Here is a 19,941-nt window from a genome sequence, read left to right as displayed (position 1 = left end):
TTTGACAGTAGTCATGGATTTGTGAAACCAAAGGCAGCCATTGGCAAACCAGACACCGGCAACAATGGCTCTGAGAGACTTTCTGGATATCAGCCATTTTGCTGATGGACAAGAGTTATTGTAAATGTTTACAAGTTTCACATACCCTCCCAATCCCCTCAGTCAACTCAAATGTATTGACTAGGAGGAGTTTGGCAAACTAGGAGGAGTTTGCCAATGACCTGCACCAAATCTCTTTGTACAGCTTTATATATCCAGCTTGTTGATGAGGTGAATGCATTGAAATGTTATACCATGTTATACCTAGTGATTTATGAAGAAAATGTCTGTAATCTTTCCTCTAGGTTAGAGCCACCTGGCAAGTGTGATGTGGTGATCTGCCCGGAACAGAGTCAGAAATGCTTACCCAGTAAAGGCATTTCAGCCCCACAAAAATAATAATAACAAAAAAATAAAAAATAAATAAATTATTTGTATTAGTTTCTTAATGTCTCCATATATTTTTACTGACCCTTCTCATCATTACTTCACACTTTTTTTTTAATAAGATTATATTATTTATTTATTTATTATGTGTGTGTGTGTTTTTTGTTTTTTGTTTGCTTGGTTGTGTTTGTGTGTGTGAAGGGGTGTATTGTACACATAAGGAGACCTGAATCCTCTGGAAACATTTTTCCATCAGTTGCATGAGGAGCCTAGCATACTTATGCTTTTAACTTGAGTGAACGTGAAGCCAGGGAATCTGAATGACATATTTATTCAACTTGTGAAGGCTAAATCCACAAAGACTGTATCTACATTAGTGAACTAAAATTAAACAGGACACAGAGCCATGCCCTGGCACCCTGTAGTCCTTACTATTTAAGTCTTACCATTGTCCCAGATGTAGTTTTGACTATGGCCAACTAGTAGTCCCAGACTGTGCCTAGGCACAGGTCAGGGGTTAGCACAAGCCAGGGACTGCTTTCAGTAGGTAATCTGAACATAGTCACCTCATTTCAGATAAAGGTGGTGGTGGGAACAGATAAGAAAATTTAGCCGCGTGGATAGGAGCAGCCACATGCCAGCTGGCCTCAGGGCTGGAGAACAGCCACTGGCCTATTGTCCTAGCTAAGGCAGATGTAACCAAAAGGACATAAGTGTTGCAACCCTTAATTATATGTTCTCTACCACTAAGTGGAAAACAGCAAGGCCCTCTCTTCAAAGCAAAAGGAGTGTTAGCAAAGAAAATGATCAAAGAACTCCTAGAGTTATAAAGCAGGACATGCTAAGGAGAAGAATAAGAGTTGGATCAGATCTCCAAGAGTAATGAGATGCATGTTTTCTCATGATTTTCATGATTTTCTGACATGGGCATCTTAGGATAGATCTTTTTCTACAAGGGTTCATGATGAATAATTTCAAAAGAAATTTGACTCAAAATAGTGGATGAACTAGGAAGAAGACTGAGAATTCATAATAGTCTCTCAGATCTTAATACTCATTTATACAGATTGCAGGAATGTGAATTGGACTAAATCAGAGCAAGTTTGATGCTGTCACCTGGCAGTTAGAAGAATCACTTGATATTCAGAAAAATCAATTGTCAGTCCCTTCATGAGTATACCAATGCAAAAGGTCAAGAGAACTGTCATACTGGAAGAATTTTTTTTTTTCAAGATTTGTATTTTTTTCCTCAAGAAAATAATGTATATTACCTAAATAAGATAATAAAAATGTCTTAGCCTAAATGTAAGCTGAGTTTTCACACAGTGGATTGTGCCAAGAGCCTGCTCTGCAGTTCATCCCAGCTGAAAATTTGGTTGAAGGGCAGCAGAAATCCTTTGCCTGCTTCATCCCATAATGATTCTTCCTCCACGGACAATGTGTAAAGGAGAAGATACGTTAGGCTTATACCTGGGATTTGTTCCAGTGCAGAAGTAGAAATCATCTCAGACATATTTGAACTGAGGAGCTAGGAAGACCTTGTGGCTCCTACAGTTCAGACAGAGTTGAAGAACTAGTGTGAAGTCTGCTAAGAAAGAGCTTTTTATGTTCGACTTAGGTGTTGTTTCATAAGTCATAGCATTTCTGTGTTTGTCTTTTGAGATAGGTTTAGGTTCTCTGCATTTTAAAGCAGAGAATATATTTAGGCCTATTTTTTGCCTATATAAGATGTCTGTAAGATGATAGCATTTATTTATAATGTTAGACCTTTATCCAGAACAGAGCTAGCTCATGCCAGTACCTTTCTTTTTAGCACTCTGAGTATTTCCAGCTGGTGACACCAAATAGCCTCCATTTCCTTGTGTGGAACACTTACCAGTTGTTTTACCCCCTCCTCCTTTCCTTTTATTTTTGCTGCTGGAAGGATGTGGGTGATGATTTATAGAGCATGTCCAATTGGCTCTGTTTGTCTGTGCTGGCCTGCTTCATGCACACTGAGGTCAGTGCTGTATTTGTAGGTAACCATCCAAGGAAAACACCTCACAGCAGGCAAAAATGCTAACTAAGTAAAACAAACTCAGGAATGTGATCATCTGTTTAGCAAAGTTTTCAGCAGTCTTTTCCATTACACTAAGCTTTCAGTTAGGTTCTACAAATTCAGAAGTGAACACAGCACTGAAATACCTCAGACATCTCCAACTACATAAGAGACTCAATTTGTCAAAGGGAGTTTGGGTGGGGGAACAAGGAAAGCTCCTTTTAAAAGATGGGATAAACATCTAACTCCAAAATGCCCATAGGATAAATAATAATAATAATAATAATAATAATAACAAAGATTGTTCATGAAAGGCTATGGGTTTTATTCACATTCTAAAAGGCAAAACTATAATCACAGAACAAAATCATCCCCCTTTGCTGCATTGTTAATGGCATAGTAGGTCCCACTACTTACATCTGATGTGATCCCCAAAGAGAAATTCTACTGACATCAAGGGAGATTTTGATCTCATCCGCAGAGCTGCAAGCTGACCTCTCTCTCATGTTTTCTGCAGTTGTAAGGTCAAAAGCGTCTTTCATCATGATGCAGTGCATAGAGAGTGCAGGAATCCCACTTCTGCATGAGGGCAAGATGTGATCACAACGCCTCTGTCGTGAGCGTGCAGGGATGGATGCTGGGGGGGAGACAGGGGGAAGGAAACAGTGGGAAGGAGTGAAGTCCTGGTCACAACTTTCTTGGTGGAGCAGGCTGGCCACAGGCAGAGCAGCAGGCTGTGTTTTTCTAATGAGTGGTTTCCTTGAATGGGTATAAAAAAGAGCACATGGGAGGATAATTATGTGGATGCTTGTGATGCACAAGCGTTGCCGCATATCCACAGCACAGAGTTACTGGCCCAAGTGGCAGAAAGCCAAAAATGACAGGTAAACTGCAACAGCTCCATACCCCTCTGAATACCGAGTGGCATATGCTAAGCCCTTTACAAATTGCCTCCCCCAGCCCAGCCTGCCCCCAGCCCCTTTGGAGGAGTGCAGTCACACTATGCCCATCTGGCAAAGCCCGGGGCTGCTCCTCACAGCTTGCTGCTGCAGCGGGCCACACTAATGTTTGCGTTTGTGGTAATTGGCTTGTATCTGATTTCAGTTCATACAGAATGGTAGAGGGATAGCAAATTATTTGCAAGTGGTTTGTAGTCTGTGTGAATACTTTTTTTTTTTTTTTTTTTTGAAGAAAACTACAGCTGTGTATATTCCTCACTGTCATCTCCACCCCCAACCCTGATTTTATACTCACTTCCAACCCTCGCTTTCCTCAGCACACTTGCTTGTGAGATAGGAAAGGCAAACACATTTTCCCACTTTTATAATAGCTCTGCTGTTCCTTGTGCAGGGACAAAAGTTTTGACAGATGATTACATACTGGAGAGACTGTGTACCATCAATTCCAGTTCACTGTTGCTCAGCCACAGCGGGCTAATTCTTAAAATCCTTAAGCAAGGCAAATTTCCTCCTAATTTGGACACAAAACCTAGAGGAACTTGATCTGATTTGTTAAAGTAGTGCTTGTTTTTTATGGGCATTTGGGGAAAATGAATCCACCAGGTCCAGCTCTGCAGCTACATCAACATTATTTAGGCCCTGGCTATTACAGAGGTAAACCAATCTGGCACAACCTAGAGGAGAGACCTTTTCTTTAAGGGAGACTGCAGGCCTACATGACAAAAGGAGGAGAAGGAGGAAACTGGAGAAGGAAGAAAATTGGAAAGCTACTGCCAAAGCCTCCATGTATTTTGCATTAGCTAGCAGTTACAACGAGGACTCTTATTGCCCCTAAATGCATCTGTGCAGAATCAGTATCAGGGAGCTGCATCCTACTTTCAGGCTTTTCATGCCATCCATTCCTAGGTAGGTGGCGGGCATCTGCTGATGAACACAGGGCTTTATAGAAATGTTTCCATAATCCAGTCAATTCTTCTTAAACTTCATTATTTTTGGCCATGGAACTGTAGGTGCTATTGTGCTCTGTGAGCCAAGTCTGTTACCATAAGATAAGAAAGACATGGATCAAATTTGCATTTTTACATGTGCAAATGAGATGTCCCCAGCTTTCCTTCCCCTCCTCTTTCTAATGCTTGTCTTTGCTTTTTCATTTTTTAATTTAATTTTATTTTATTTTATTTTATTTTATTTTATTTTATTTTATTTTATTTTATTTTATTTTATTTTATTTTATTCTGAAATATTTTCCAGCTTAAAAGCTTGTTTTTCTCTGTAAACACCATGAAATTTAACACAGTGCACTACTTTATTTGTGATGATATATTGGTTTCTATGCATTTATATAAATAGTTATGAGGCTAGAAAAAGCCTCTACATGCTAGTAATTTTCTCCAGATTTATTGCATTTATAATACTTTTTCTACTTCAGTGGACTTCTATCTCTGTGTTGAGCAGTGTGAGTGCCTATATGACACAGCTCCTCCTTCTTTTGCACATATGCACGTACATATGAAACCAAAAACCTGCTTTTCATTAGCATAGCCAGCACAATGGAGGCAACAGTGGAAGAAGCAAGGAGAGAATTTGAGATTTATGGCGTCAGACATCTCATGTGAATGAATGTTCATGCCTCAGAATGAAGCAGTTGCAGATAGAAGATAAGCCTAGCACTAAAAAGAAAAGCTGCTGTTCCACATTGTGAATATACACACTTATATTGATTATTATTTTTTTTTTTTGGTAACTTTTTATTTCAATCTAATTTGATACTTACGACGTGAATAACAAAGCATTCTGATTCATTCACACTGTACACAGATGTGAGCACACTAAGCACATGTGGAAAGGTAAAACTTCTGTTATAGATGAAGGGAGCTTTGTCAGCATCACGGCCACAAAGTCAAGGGCTTCAGGCTAATGTACAACACGTCTTACTGCACACATCTTACTCTGTTTACAACAACTGTGCATGATAATTTGTCTCCATGACAAGAAAAGATGTTTTTTAAACATTGTTTTACTTCTTAGTTTTATTTTAATTTTAGATATTAGCTAATAACAGCACAGTATGTTTAGCAAGAATGTATGTTTTTAGTATTGAAAAATGGAATACCATTAACAAACGATTTTTTTTTTTTTTTTTTTTTTTCATCTTCAGCTGCAGAGTCATTTAGAAAATCTCTGATTTCCTGCTGAGAAATTGAACCAAGATACAGTTCAGTCGTCCAAGTGCAGCATCAGGAGTCACTAATTCTTGAGATATTTTTTTTCCTTTACTTGTTCTGAGTTTCCCTGGAACTGTGACAAGGTTGTTTCTCCTCTTTGTTCATATATACATGTATATATATATATATTTATCATACAGTGGATTGTATCCACATGCTCTGAACATCCATGTTTCATAGGTATTAAGGAATCAGATCCAGGCTGCATGCAAATGAGTCCAAGCTGATGAAATTCAATGCAATTCATTCAGGATTCAGTGTCATATCCATCATATTTGAGTTTTCCTCAATATTGGCAAAGCAGTTTTGAAGATAAATGCAGTTAAATATGATTCTTAGATGAAGTGTACGAGTCAGTCAATGTCCATTGTTACTGAACTATGTTAATCACTTAGGTAAATACTCTAGTTGTATTAAAGTTAACCGTTTTTAATGAAGAAAAGTTATTGTTGTATTTCAAAGCTGAAGAGAGATTTAGAAAGGTGAGGGTATTAATAAGCTGAACTGTTGTGAGCTTAATATATACATCAAGAATTGTCTTCTGGGCTCTTTCAAAGTTTTGCCACTGTGGTATTTCCCTTCTGAGACTCCTGTACTGTGTGGCTTTCAGTTGGCAGCAGCCAGACCCTTCAAAGTGGAGCATGAAGTGAGAACTAGTCTGTGAGGTGAACAAAAAGTATGGTTTTGGCATATTAGATGACATTTGAAACACTTTCACAAAATGGTAAATTCAGCCCAAAAAATGCGGTTTTAATTGTCTCTTGTGAATTTTCAAGTGCTCAGAATGGTTCCAGCTGGCCGAAACTCTGCTGGCTGACTTGCAATAGAAGTGGAAGTGTCAGCTCATGGAGAAGGTGGGAGTTCGGGTCAGCTCCTTCCCTGACTGTGGTTTGGTGCATCTTCCAAACCACCATGTGCTGCAGCAAAATTTTCTTCCCCTGAAAGTTTTCTGCTGCTTATAAAGTGGCTGAAAGGGGCTCCGAGACAAACTAAAAATATTGTGAGTATGGTTCTAACCACAAGTCACCTCCACTTGGGCTGCTTGAGTGCCAGTCCACGTATCTATGAGCTGACTGCAAGTGCCATGGCATCAGGCAAAGAGGTTGAGAACATCTTGCTACTGCTCAGCCCTCGCTAGCCCAGGGAAGAAAGTATTGCCTCAGTGGCAGGAGATGTATCTTCAAAGTTTTCTAGGGGACAAAGGAACAGTTTAACATGACCATTTAGTATCCCAAAGCTAATGTAGGGAAGGAAGTTATTCTCTGTTTTCTGTTTAGTTTGATCATTCTAGACATTATTTCTATTTGCTTTTCTGAAACAAACAAACAAACAAACAAAAAAGATCTTTTCTGTTGTAGGTAATTTGAAAAAAAAAAAATCTTGACTGCTAGGGGGAGGGTTAACTTAAGAAAGCAGTTGGTTTGATGCAATTTTTTTTTTTTTTAATTCAACAACTACGGTGAAAAATCAATTATTTACACAGCAAAGAAGGTTAGTGACCCTGACATAGATCCAGGGCTGCAGTAGAACCAGTGCAGAATATGGTGCAATCCTGTGTTAGTCTACATTATTTAGCAAGCACCTCCTGAATCTGTGACACAGAAATAGGCAAAGTACATTACCCAGGTTCTCTTATTTATTTATTTTTCTACTTTGATCTTTGAATGAAAAACACAGTAGAAGTGTAATACGTTATTACTGCTATTATAATATTTATGTACCAGGCTCACGTTAATGTATTTTACTTTGCTTTATCTGCTCAGCTTCTCTCTATAAAAACTAACACTACAAACCTGGCAATCAGATTGGCAATAAGAAGAGATTACTGTGAACATGGAAAAAAAATATAATGTTCTTTTCTTGGTCCTTTTTACATTTTTATTACAGCTCATGTATATAGCTATAAAAGAAAGATATTCAGAAGATCTGGAACAAAGAGAGAAGGGAAAAGGAACGCCAGGAAGGAATTCACTATGTAGTGATTTCATATGGCTTTGCAATACATACATTTCATCAGAGAGAGTTGTAACTTATATGAAAACTAACCATATTCTAGATGTGTAAGAAAAAGAAGATATCTTGGCTACATGGAAGAAAATCCCATACGGTGAAAATGAAATAAAATAAAAATAAAAATAAATAAATCTGATTTATTTACAGAAAACTAAAGCATCTAAAAAATTGGGCCATCCTGAAACCTTTCAATTCCTTCTGTTTAGTGAAAACATATCCTTTTACAGTTCATGATAATATTCCACTTTGATCTAATTGTATCAATCAAGATGAGAAGCTGATGATGGAGGTGAATAACCCCTCATATCATTTGTTTAAAAGGTCTCCTTTTCTCTTTCTAAATAGTGCTGAAAAACACTATTTAGTGTTTCTAAAAATACAAAGAGAAATAGCGTCTCTTAACCCTCAGACATGGCCACGGTCAAACAGCAGAAGGAATCTTCTGTAGTCAAATTTCTAAACCTCTAGACCTCTTTCTAAACCTTCTAAACCTCTTCTAACTGACAGCTTGTCCCCAAAGCCCAACACAGCTGCTCTTCAGGTGTCCCCTAGATGCTCTTAGGACTTTGACTTCCTCTGGTAGTTCTGCTACACAGATATACAAATGGACCACTTATTTGTTTAATGTTAGATTGCTTGGATAGCATAGCCTGTTCTTACCTACATTTAGTTCTTGGAAAGTAGGTTTCCATGAATTTAGCTGTAACTAAACAAAGAAAGAGACAGTTCTGTCATATACCCTTTGAATAAGAAGTTACATGCATCTTCTAAAAAATAGAGCAGAGCAGAGCAGAGCAGAGCAGAGCAGAGCAGAGCAGAGCAGAGCAGAGCAGAGCAGAGCAGAGCAGAATAGAATAGAATAGAATAGAATAGAATAGAATAGAATAGAATAGAATAGAATAGAATAGAATAGAATAGAATAGAATAGTTCAGTTGGAAGGGACCTTCAAAGGTCATCAAGTCCAACTGCCTAACCACTTCAGGGCTAACCAAAAGGTAAAGCATATTAATGAGGGCATTGTCCACAAGCCTCTTACTGACAGGCACAGGGTATCAACCAACTCTCTAGGAAGCCTGTTCCAGTGTTTTTACCACCATCAGAGTAAAGACATTTTTCCTGGTATCTTGTCTGAACCTCCCGTGGTGCAGCTTTGTGCCATACCAGGGAGCAGAGACCAGCACCTTCCTCTGCACATCCCCTCCTCAGGAAGCTGCAGAGAGCAGTAAGGCCACCTCTCAGCCTTCTTGTGTGACAGCCCAGGCCCAACCATAAGGTTATGAGTAATCTTATACTACATAAACAAGGAAAGATTAGTCTTCTTTATATCGCAATGTTGGAGACACTGAACTGGCACCTAAAACTAAGCATTTGTTAAAGTTATCCTATTAATGACTATTATTCTTATGTTAATGAGGTTTTGTTGCATGTCTTTGAAGATTTCTAATCTGCCAAAGTTTAAGCAAAGTAAACCATATATATATATTATACCAAATTAACCATGTATATTAAGCCAAATATCTATAACTATATATATATAGTTATATATATATTATATAATAATTATAATTATTATAAAATTATTATAATAATTATATATATATAGATACATACATATATATATATATAAAATTTTTATTTTTTTTTTTTGGCAGCCTTCCAGGGCCTCCTCCTCTTTCTACCGGTAATACAAGACACTAAAATAATTACTTGAGAAGTATTGCTTCACTCAACACCTAAACCTGAGGTATAAGCCAGGGGCCTATTTTAGGCAGCTTGACTAAATATATGATTTCAGAGTCATATTTAACCTTGAACCATAGATCAGTGTAAATAGTATTGAAAATTATCTCTAAGGTTTAAAAAGTGATCTTACAGCATGATTTGGTTATTCTGAACACAGATTCCCACTTTGAAAAATGAAACTCTGCTATTTGTAACTTAATACTTTTAGTTCTACATTATCTGTAACTGAAAATTAAAAAAGAATATTCAGTTTCAGTTCTGTCTTAGACTTTATTAATATGATGTTGCAGATAATGAGCTCTACCAGATTAGTAGTAGCTCCCTATTTTTGGCTGCAGAAGTAAAAGAAATATCTCAGATTTGCATGAAAATATTCAAGTAGTTATGATATTTAGGTATGACAACTAAAACTAATAGGGAAAGGTCAACCTCCTGTATTCTTTATATACCTAAATAAATTTATATAAATAAATAAATAAATTTATTTATTTATTATTTTTTTTCCCAAATACGAAAATATTTCTCATGGTCCGGGGAAAGAAGCATGACAGGAGTTTAGACAGTGCATAGAGAGAATGTAACAGAAAACTGGGAAGTTAAGATGACCCTGACAGCTGAAAGAGGACAGCTTTCCTCAGACAGTATTGGGTCTGACCAGCTCCTTGGAAGAATGGTGTCCTTAGGGTGCTTAGAAAAAGGACTGAACAGACTGCTTCTCTCATTAGAGACAAAATGCACATCAGGCCACAGTAAAATTCTCTTGATTGCATTTTTTAAGTAGCTTTGAGCTGATCAAACAGACAGCAATGATGGGCTATGAAATCCCCCAAAACACCTTTCAGGCATTGGGGTATAGCTGAAAACATGGCTGAACTCTCTGTGGAGGCCATTGTAGCCAAATGAAGCCACATGTGCTGTGGCAGGAAGAGTAGAGACATCATAGGCAACATAGTTGTGCTTTCACGTTATCTTTATCAGTGCTGGCAGGGAGATTGTGTGGGTCATCTCTAAACAAACATGCTGAAATTTCCAAACCCACAGGCTTTGTATATCTTATGACACAGCCAATGTTGGCATTCACAAAATGCCTGTGGAGATCAGTGAGTTCACGGCCAAGCTGGGCATCCTCTTCCTTTGAATGTGACGACAGCACAGGCATTACAGGGGATGGAGGTGAAAGCAGGCAGTGAATGGCTTTCCCTGCTCCCTGCAGCAATAAGCTGTGGTCCAACAGACCAGCCGGTGTCTAGCCTGGATGTTTTCCAGAGGTGGGTGACTACCTGCTTGGGATTGCAATGAATTCCCACAGACATGCATGCTGCCAGTGAAAATCAATGCCAGAGGCTGTCACAAAGTCATCTTTTGTACTTACCCACTGCTGAGGACAATTTGAGCTCACTAATATGCACCAAAACAGAACAGGTATAGGATGAATGAAGATAGCCTGTGGGAACATATTTTTGTTTTCAGAGAGCAGCTCAGAGGCCGGTGATGACACCAACTTGTACCAGTGGAGTCAGATATTGCTAACTAGCCTTTTCTAGACCTCAAATCCTACAGCCTGTCAGAAATGGTGCAGAAAAATCAAGATAGATGTTGATCAATGTTGTGATGGCAGGTCACAGAATAGATAAGAGATACAGTTTTTCTATGGCAAGGGCTTGTAGGTTGCCAATTATTGCCACAGGAGCCCTATTTAGCTCAGATATGGCCAAAACAGTCTTTGGGAGCAGCCAAGCAGATCTGTGTAGGAATGGCCTTTCTACTGTTCAAAGTTCTACTGACATCTGCTTCCTTTTCTGAGTATCCTTGAAAGTTGCTCATTTTTGACAAGGCTGAATGGTTTGATGAGCTAAAAAGAAACCTCTGGATTTGACAGCTAAGTATCCTTTTTCCTAGCTTACTTCAGGGTCTCCATCTGGTCTAGCTTCTTAATCATCAGTCAAAATACACAAATTGATTTGTAAGTCTGGTCCTCATTCAGAAGGTACAGGTTTGAAGTTCCTCAGGCAGATGGTAGAATTGAATGGAATTTTTACACATTTTGAGTGTGCTCACTACTGTATAAAATGGTGGGTTCCTCTCTGGAAATAAATTACAAGTCCCCCACTTCATTTGAAAGAAACAGTCAACTGCACTAAACGGAGAATGAATTCTGAGTGGAAAGGTGTGCTTTTTGCTTGAAATCTGAAAGGATAAGACAAATTCTAGTGCTTTATCTTTGGCTTTATGAATTTTGCTTTGAGGTGTTAGATTTTTCCCATGCATTGCCTAGGAGCCAAGGCTTTCAGCCAGGGCTGCAGATTCAGCTATCAGGGCTGCCATTTGTCAGCTAAGTGCCACAGCTCTTTAGATCTTTCTTTGATCTGGGTCTTAGTCTGAGTCTTATATTCATGAAACTTGAATTCACTGATTGATATAGCAATCTCCATTTAATCATTCACACTAAGGTATTTTGGGTCTCCTGATATTTCATTAAGCTGAGAACAGGAAATAACTGTTACTGTGATGGGGTGATACAAGTAATAACTGGTGATAGATGTTGACTTTAATAGCAATGATAGGCTAGGTTGTAAATTAATGATCTGTGTTGAGCAACGAACTGAGCCTCTGGAACAGGTTAGGAGGAAGCCTGTGCTAAGTTACAATCTACCCTGAGACACTTTTCAGAAATCATCTGTGCAGCCTGACTTGATCAGCAGGGGCCTCATGAAAATCTGGCTCCTGTGATCATGCACAAAACCGACTGCATTCTACTGTCCACAGCCATAACTGAGTCTGTCTTAAGTACATTTGTATATTTATAGCTTGTACATAAAGTAATATGGACAAATTTCCAATAATAATAATAATAATAAAGTTGTGTTTATTAAAGTCTAAGAGAAAGGCTGGAGAAAATTTTCTGTAGGTGATCATTTGTTACAACGTAATAAAACCTGAAAGAATGAAAGCTTTTTAAATACTTCCAGAAATTTTGGAGACCCAAACTGTATTTTTTGAGTATTTGAAATGACAATATTGATACATAATGTTCTTAGTAGAGAACTGCTCAGGGTATGTGTGGATTATAAACTTTTGATTTTTTATTCGTACCTAAATATAGACAGAGTTGGAACTGCATATGCAAATTCACATAAGACATATGAGCATCTACAAAGAGCTCACTTCCTTCCTTCATTATAGAATGAAGCTCGTATTTGTTGCATCCATGCAAATAGATTTAGTGTCCAGTGATTTCCACATTCTACTTTTATTTAACTCTACTGATTTTAGGTTCACTTACTGTTGTGCAGTCCTGTAGTTTGGCATACATTTTCTCTCGTAACTGAAGAACAGATCTTTCTTGAATACATTTTTCCCTAGTCTCCAGTTTTAATTTGAGGTAAGCAATAGGAAACCTATTGAAATTATCCAGCAATTATTTTCATTGGGCTTGTTTGCAAATTGCTTGGTTTAGCTACTACAACAAGATCTGCTATCAGGAGAACAGAAACATGTTTTCTGGGAATGTTTTTTGACAAGGTAGATACAGTATCAGCTCACCACAGTCACTGCCCAGTTTCTGTAGTTCCTGGGAGCAAGCAGAAATGTGACTTCTCAGAGCTGAAAAATATTTCTGCCTGATTCATTTTGTTTCTGTAAAAGCCAGGGCTCCCAAGCCAGCAGCAGCTGTGAGACCCTCTTGTCCTGAGGGGAGCAGTCCCGTAGTGGCAGGGTCACCCTGCTCCCATTTAGCTCAGGCAACAGCAGTCCAAAAGCTTACATCTGTCACGATGATGGCATTTTGCCTTCTGGTCTATGAGGGTCTGCTCGAAAGCTCTAACTACCAGACTGGGAGGGAACTGAGCCCCACTGGTTGTTGCCCCCACGGCTGGAGATAGGGCTGCTCAAGCTGACTGGAGGCATCTCACAGAGGCAGCAGATACTGAACTGCAATACCTCAGTCTGACATAAAACTGGAATTTGTTGCTACCCAGGGAGTTAATAGAGCCTTGTACCAACCACAGATATCAGACCTTTTCTGAGGGGAACAGCTATGCCTCCCTCCTCAGTTCCTCTGAGCTTTTTGGTAGCCTGCTTCTTGCTGAGATTAGCATCATAACACATTTTTCAGAGCACTGCATGTACATGTATGAGCCAGGTCTTCTGCTGCTTTACATCCTGTGTGCTTACAGCAGGCAAGATGGGTGAGGAATATTCCTCTTCAGTTTTGATAGCATTTAAAATTCTGCGGTAATATAAATGAGTACACAAGACTGTGGGGAATGGCAAATCCAATTTGTACTCTTTCAACACACGTCTGGTATGTTCACAGAAATTAGTTTCACTGGACAATATCATTTTTTTAAATTTTTTTTTTTTAGTCATTAAGAGTAAAATATCCAGTTCCTTGAGGAATTCAGGGTTTACCAAAGCTCCTTTGAAAAATGGCAAAGTAGTTTTGAATTTTAGAGCTGCGATTAGCATCACAGATCAGTCATAAGGGTGATTTACACAAGCACTGAGAACAGATAGTTCTCCTCAAGTATCATTGGATCCATGGGTTCTTAGCCTGAAAATTCAGTCCCTCAAATTCTGTATTTTTAATATCTAAAAGATAAAGATCCAAATAAGAATATTAATATAATATTTAGAAGAACATATTAATCAGTCAATAGGGAGAAGCAAAAATACTTCCTTACACAAGGTAAAACATTAAAGCTAGGTATTACAGACCTTATGAAGATGTAAGTCATTTCTCCCCAGCCCCCACCCTGTTTTTTTCCCTCAAAACTATTTCAATTTAAACTTAAAACAGAACTGAAAGGAACTAAAATCAAAAAGCAACCAAAAGGTTTAAATCCCCCTGTTCACTCAGTTATTGCCTTCATAAATCAAAACTAGACAGCAAATGAATTGGCTGTACTTACCTTGTTGTTTATTTGCCATGCAGTTATGGGGCCACAGCAAAGCAAAACAAGATGATCATTGTTTCAACCAGACCTGGAGCTGTTAGGCTTATCCCCCACTGCCTGTTCTAGTTTTCTGGTCAGAATAGAAAAAGCAAGAAGCAACGTGTTATTTGGCTGCTGCTTTATTTCCCCTCACTCTTAAATCCCTAATTGACTTGACTGTGATGTAAAGGGATTCAGTTTTGTCATGGCTGTTTTTGGAGAAAGTCACATAGCAAATGGCACCCTTGCTGAAAAGGGTAAATGCCATGGAAATCACAGTTGTTTTAAGAGCCAGAACTCTCAGGTATTTTTGGAGTGTAATGTATTTTTAGACATTTTCAGTACAAATAATAAAAGCTGAACTGGCAATAGGTACTGTTATGCCTTCTAGGACCTTTTTATGACTGCTACATAATGGTCGTTTGACACTTAAAGCTGAAATGAAAGATGGCACAAGCAAGTTAAACATACAGGCAGATAAGATGAATTGCTCTGTCAGAGTGTTCCTCTTCATCATTCCCAATCCCAAACAACAGCTCTGCAATTAAAAAAAAAAAAACAAAACAAAAAAAAAAAAAAAAAAAAAACGGAGACTTTCTGATGACATCATGAAAAACTCTAGTTTTTGTTATGGCTCCAGACTTCTCTTTATCCACTTTCATGGGCTCTCAAAGTTTACTGAACTCTTATTGCAAGATCAGGACCTCTGATGAGTTGTACTTTCTAATGGCTAGCACCAGTACTTCTTTCCTTTTCTGTATTTGGGTTTCAAAGACATATGGATGATTTTACTCTGCCATCAGTAAGACCCTCATAAATAATAGTCCATTATTGTCATAGCTGCCAACTTGCACAGAAAAATTTCCAAATGTCACATTGTGACTACTAATGTAAACAAACAAACTGAAGAATAGACTCCTCCCCATGCCTTGGAAACCCTTAAAAAAAAAAAAAAAAAAAAAAAAAAAAAAAAAAAAAAAAGCTCAATTAATGATCTCTGCCTCTGTTGCTCTCCTTTCACGATTATATTTTGTTGAGGTTGTATTTCAAAGAAAATATTATATTAAATAAATAAATAAATTGCTTTGAGAACCCCTGAAGGGGAACCCTGAACCCTCAACATCATGCATTGTGTAACACCATTAAGAAGGGAAAGTGTAATTCTCATAGTAGGGCATCCTTCAGCAGTGAAAGATATTGAAGAATTGTGAGAGGCACAGGACAGTGTTTCTATTTACTTATTCTTGAAGTACAAAGTTAGAATGACATTTCAGGAGTAGGTATTCCACGTTTAGTATACAGTAAATAATACCAGTGACTTGAATGAATTTGTTGTGGATTTTCAGGTAGTTTAAGTGAAAACACATTTTTCGTTAAACATTAAAACATGCTCATTAAACTTACTTTTTACTGTGTTTATACCTCTCCCTGTAGCAGTGCCGCACTGCCTGCTGTGTCTTTTTTCTCTCAAATAGCCAAATGACTATGAAAAAGCAGAAAGCAATGTTACTGTTCAAAACTCCTTTATGCCTGAAAAAAAAAAAAAAAAAAGAAAAATAAACAACAGTAAAGACAAAACCATTCCCTCTGCATTCAATCACCATGATGAGAGAAAATGCACATTTTTGTAATCAAAGCTGTACAAAGCCTTCAAGTTCTATGACATTCAGATAGCAACAGATTACTGGGTCAGTTCATATGATCTGTGTTGATATTACTCAGCAAGATATTGTGCAAATATGTTTTCCTAAATATTTCTCCTGATTGGTATTTTTCAGTGGGGTACCTGCCTATTTTCACCTGGTAGGAATTACTGTAAAAAAGGAACAAAACTCGCATCATCTGGAGTCTGCAGCTGGGAACAGACATCCTCTTCTGGATCCAGCCGCACAAGTGGTAGACGTTACTCTTTGTGTGCGGTATGATCAGCTGAGCTCACTCAGATCACCCGTGGAAGCTGCATAAACTAAACTCATTGATTTTGCCTGACACAGATTAAAGAACGCTAATACCAACTGCTCTGCCAGGAAAACCATGGGGGTGATAACTCTGGCAGGCAGAAAGCGAAGAGAAACTGGGAGGTACTGGGGACAGGAAATCTCTTTCCCTTGCAGGGCTGGACCTGGAGGAGGATGCCTGCCAGCAAACTGAACAGCTCTGGAGAAGCTGAGCAACTCCATGGTGTCAGCAGCAGGAGCTTTCTGGCTCTGCCCCACAGTCCTCGTACGGACAGACTTGGAGCAGAACAGTCTTGTTCATTCCCGGTCTGAGACAATACCCATTCAAATAGATGGAAATATTCCCACTAACACAGGCGCACTAAACAGCCTTTGGCTACTCCTCTAAGACTGTTGACAAGGGCCAGTAGTGACTGTGGGATCTGCGGTTAAAGATGAAATTGTTTCCCTGATTTCACTGGGGAAAGAAGCAGGGAACAGGGTCCAGCTGGTGCTGGAAGCTGCTCTGGGCCCTACAGGTTTGGATGAGGAGTTTCTCTTTGCTCTTCATGGAGAAAACTCCTCCGGGTGATGCACAGCAGCTGTGGTCCTCTTGAGCCCTGCTGAGTGGCTGGCACCGGCTGGGGGAGGCAGTTCATAATCACTAGCACCTGACATGCACTAGGCTTCATTTCTGACTTGGAGGTGAAATGCAATGCAATTACCAAATCTGGTTCAAATTATAACTCAGCTTGGGCACAATCTGCAAACTGCAGTCCTCTTTGCTAGGCATTTGTCCGTGACAACAAGAAAGGCTTAAATGAAGTCACTGCATTGAAGCAAGCCTGGCAACTGCCTGGGAAAATGCTGCAGTAAGGACAGCCTGCCACCTCCACCCAAAAACCACATGGCAAGGCAGAGACCAGCCAGGGGCTTGGTGGAGAGAAGCATCCTTCCCATCATCCCTTCCATGGTACAGGACTTGAAGTTGTCTCCCACATGGAAGCAAAACCCAGCCCCAAGACAAGATTTGGGGCTGGCTCCTCTGTGTGCAGCAGCAAGGCTGGGGAAAGGCAGCCTCCCCTCCTCTTCCTCATCATCAGATCTCTGTGCTTTCCCTCTCAGGTGCTGGTAAAGTACAGCTACAACCCATGGGGTGAGCATCTGCAGCTCCCATCCCTGGGGCCACTGTGGAGCCATACTGGACCCTCTGGTGGGGAAGTGAGATGAGAAACAGCAATGCATTAACAGCTTCCTCTAAGCAAAATCCCTGAATCCTAGCAGCATTTGCAAATCCTGACAGAAGCTGAGGCACAGTGCAAGTGCTGCAGGGTGTTTATTCCTCACTGCCACCCCACTAGCAGCTGTCGGCTGGTACCATTTTGGGGAGGTACCCCCAGCTTCTGCTGCTCCTTGATGGAGAGACACAGAGGCACAGTGGTGCTGGAGCAGTAACTCTCTTTGCAGCAGAGGCTCTTCTGCTCTTGATTTCTACCCATTCAGCCCTGCTGTGGTGTATAAAGTAGGCTTAGCATGAGCAGTTTGCACCAGGGCTAGATTTATTCTCTGTGAGCATGGTTGTGCCTGACATTAGAAACACATCTCATGCAGAATCTCATTTTTAACATCTGCTATAGCATGCTTTATTGCAGCACATTCAACAAAGGAAAGGAGGATTTGGGAAACAAACAAAAAATTAACCCAACATGTTACACCATCTTCTAATGTAAGATAACCTGCAAAACCAGAGCTCACCATATGCTAAAAGTATCATGTATTTCTTATACCTGTGGGAAAGATTTTTCTCTTATACATGAAATGGACTGTATTACAAACAGCTTGTTAAATGTGTGACAGATCGGCTTGAAACGATGGTTCTTGTACTCTGCAGGCCTGCACATTTGCTAATAAACTGACTACATATACAAACAGTCTGTTCCAGGGTTTAAGCTCCTATTACACTGGTTCATGTTTCAACATGCAGCCACTCTGTAGTTTGTGTTTTCAGCAGAACAAGTAAGTGGATGCATATGCATTACAATTCCAGACATCATTCCATACCAGATGTGGTGCCTTTATTTTTAGTACTGCAGGAGTGTCTGCTGACCCTTTCTCACCCCATGTCTAATGAAAGATTGACTGCTCTGGGTTTTCTTATGGTGAATTATATATTAGAGGACAGTGGATTTAAAAATTAATTCAAGATTAATTTAGGGATGACTGCACATGGAATTATTTGGCCAACAGATGAAAAATGAAAATTTCACTACAAAGAAAAAAAATTGTAGAAGTGTCAAATTTTAATCCAATTTTCTATAAAGAATGATCATGTTCTGAGACCCTTCTGAGGACTACAATTAATCATTCAGAGTGATACCCCTTTTCCACTTGCTATGCAAGCTCCCCTCTGAGCCAAAGCACCATCCGTGCTCCTCTGAAGCAGGGATTCATGTGCTCAGTCAGTAAAATAAATTAGCACTGTACCAAATGGCTCCAAATTCAGGAAAACACAATGGCTGAAGCACACACTTAGGTGAAAGGAGACACAGCTATTGCATGAAAAATGTAGTACCATTGCTAGCCAGATTTACAGCTTCTATGAAGGCTTGTTACTTTTTAGGCAAATGAGAAATGAATCAAAAGCCAGAAAATGGATCTCTTTCATTTGAGGCTCTGTTAAATTTTAATGGCAGTGTTAGATATAATACAGACACCCCTGCTTCACTAAATCAAAAGAAAAACACAAAATCAACTAAATTTTATCTTATATGTTTAACTACTGTGGGATTCTTATATTAAATAAAACAAGAAGAGAAGGCTAATGAAAAGCAGGCTAAGAAGATGGATGCTTTGAGCTCACCTTACTGAGTAACGAAACAAATACTGTATAAATGGAATAAATAATTCCCTTTTACTAGTAAATATATATTGGTGTAAATAAGACTGCACTAAATAAAACCCTCCTCTTGTGTTTTCAATGATATAGCTCCATGCTTATTCTCTTTCAGTCTAAGTATTTTAATATTACAGATTTTGTTGTTGTTGTTATTTGTAGTAATTCATCTTTCCTGAACACAACGTGCATGAAAAGAGGAAAGGAGAGAAAATGCACTCTGTTCTTTAACTGCCAAAATGATCTCCAAAAATAATTTTTCTGAATTCTCATACCCACAGTTGTTTTTGGTTTTGTTTTCTTTGTTTGTAATAGTTGTTAAAAATCAGCAAGGTCTATTTTTCAAAGTGATGAATGAACTGTACAGAATGAAGCCTTATGCAAATGCAACCATAAACTGAAAGAACTGAATAAAATTGAATGCTCTTTCCATTGTGGAACAGAGAAAACCTAAAGGCCTTGCTGCAACATATGAATTGTACTGAACACATAGAATGTGTTAGGGAGAAATTAACTGGGCAGCCATGGATGCAGCATAAAAATTATGTCAAATCAAGGGTTGCAGCCTACAGAAGCTGAGCAGCTAATCTGCATAAACTGCCCCAACCTCCCTGTCCATTTTGAACCTCTCTCGGCTTGTTACCTTATTAGGGAGGAAAACATTTAAAAAGGGGCTCCTGCAGGCTGGCTGATTTCTTGCTGAATCAGCCAGCTTGCCATGGAATTGATTTCTACATCTTCCATCTCATGAAAGCTAGAAAATGTTTTTAAT

General features: G+C 39.0%; 1 protein-coding gene and 1 long non-coding RNA gene across 15 annotated transcripts in view; one reads left to right on the top strand and one right to left on the bottom strand.

Moving 5' to 3' along the window:
- Positions 1-19,941, top strand: part of LOC311434913 (uncharacterized protein) — a gene marked incomplete at its 5' end in the record, with an annotated part of 781,460 nt that overhangs the window by 277,748 nt on the left and 483,771 nt on the right. The gene's annotated exons all lie outside the window — the stretch shown is intronic.
- Positions 12,602-16,802, bottom strand: LOC311435097. 3 transcript variants are annotated; one of them, XR_014691935.1, is made up of 4 exons: positions 16,618-16,802; positions 15,744-15,869; positions 14,316-14,430; positions 12,602-13,995 (listed from the first exon to the last, which is right to left on the bottom strand). It is a non-coding gene; the product is annotated as an uncharacterized lncRNA (long non-coding RNA). The 3 variants fall into 3 exon arrangements; XR_014691936.1 differs by having other exon boundaries at positions 16,650-16,802; XR_014691937.1 differs by lacking the exon at positions 16,618-16,802 and adding an exon at positions 15,961-16,052.

This window comes from Aythya ferina (genome assembly GCF_964211825.1).
Source record: "Aythya ferina genome assembly, chromosome: 3".
Lineage (NCBI taxonomy): Eukaryota > Metazoa > Chordata > Aves > Anseriformes > Anatidae > Aythya > Aythya ferina.
Note: the sequence above shows the minus strand (reverse complement) of the source record. Positions and strands in the feature narration are given on the sequence as shown.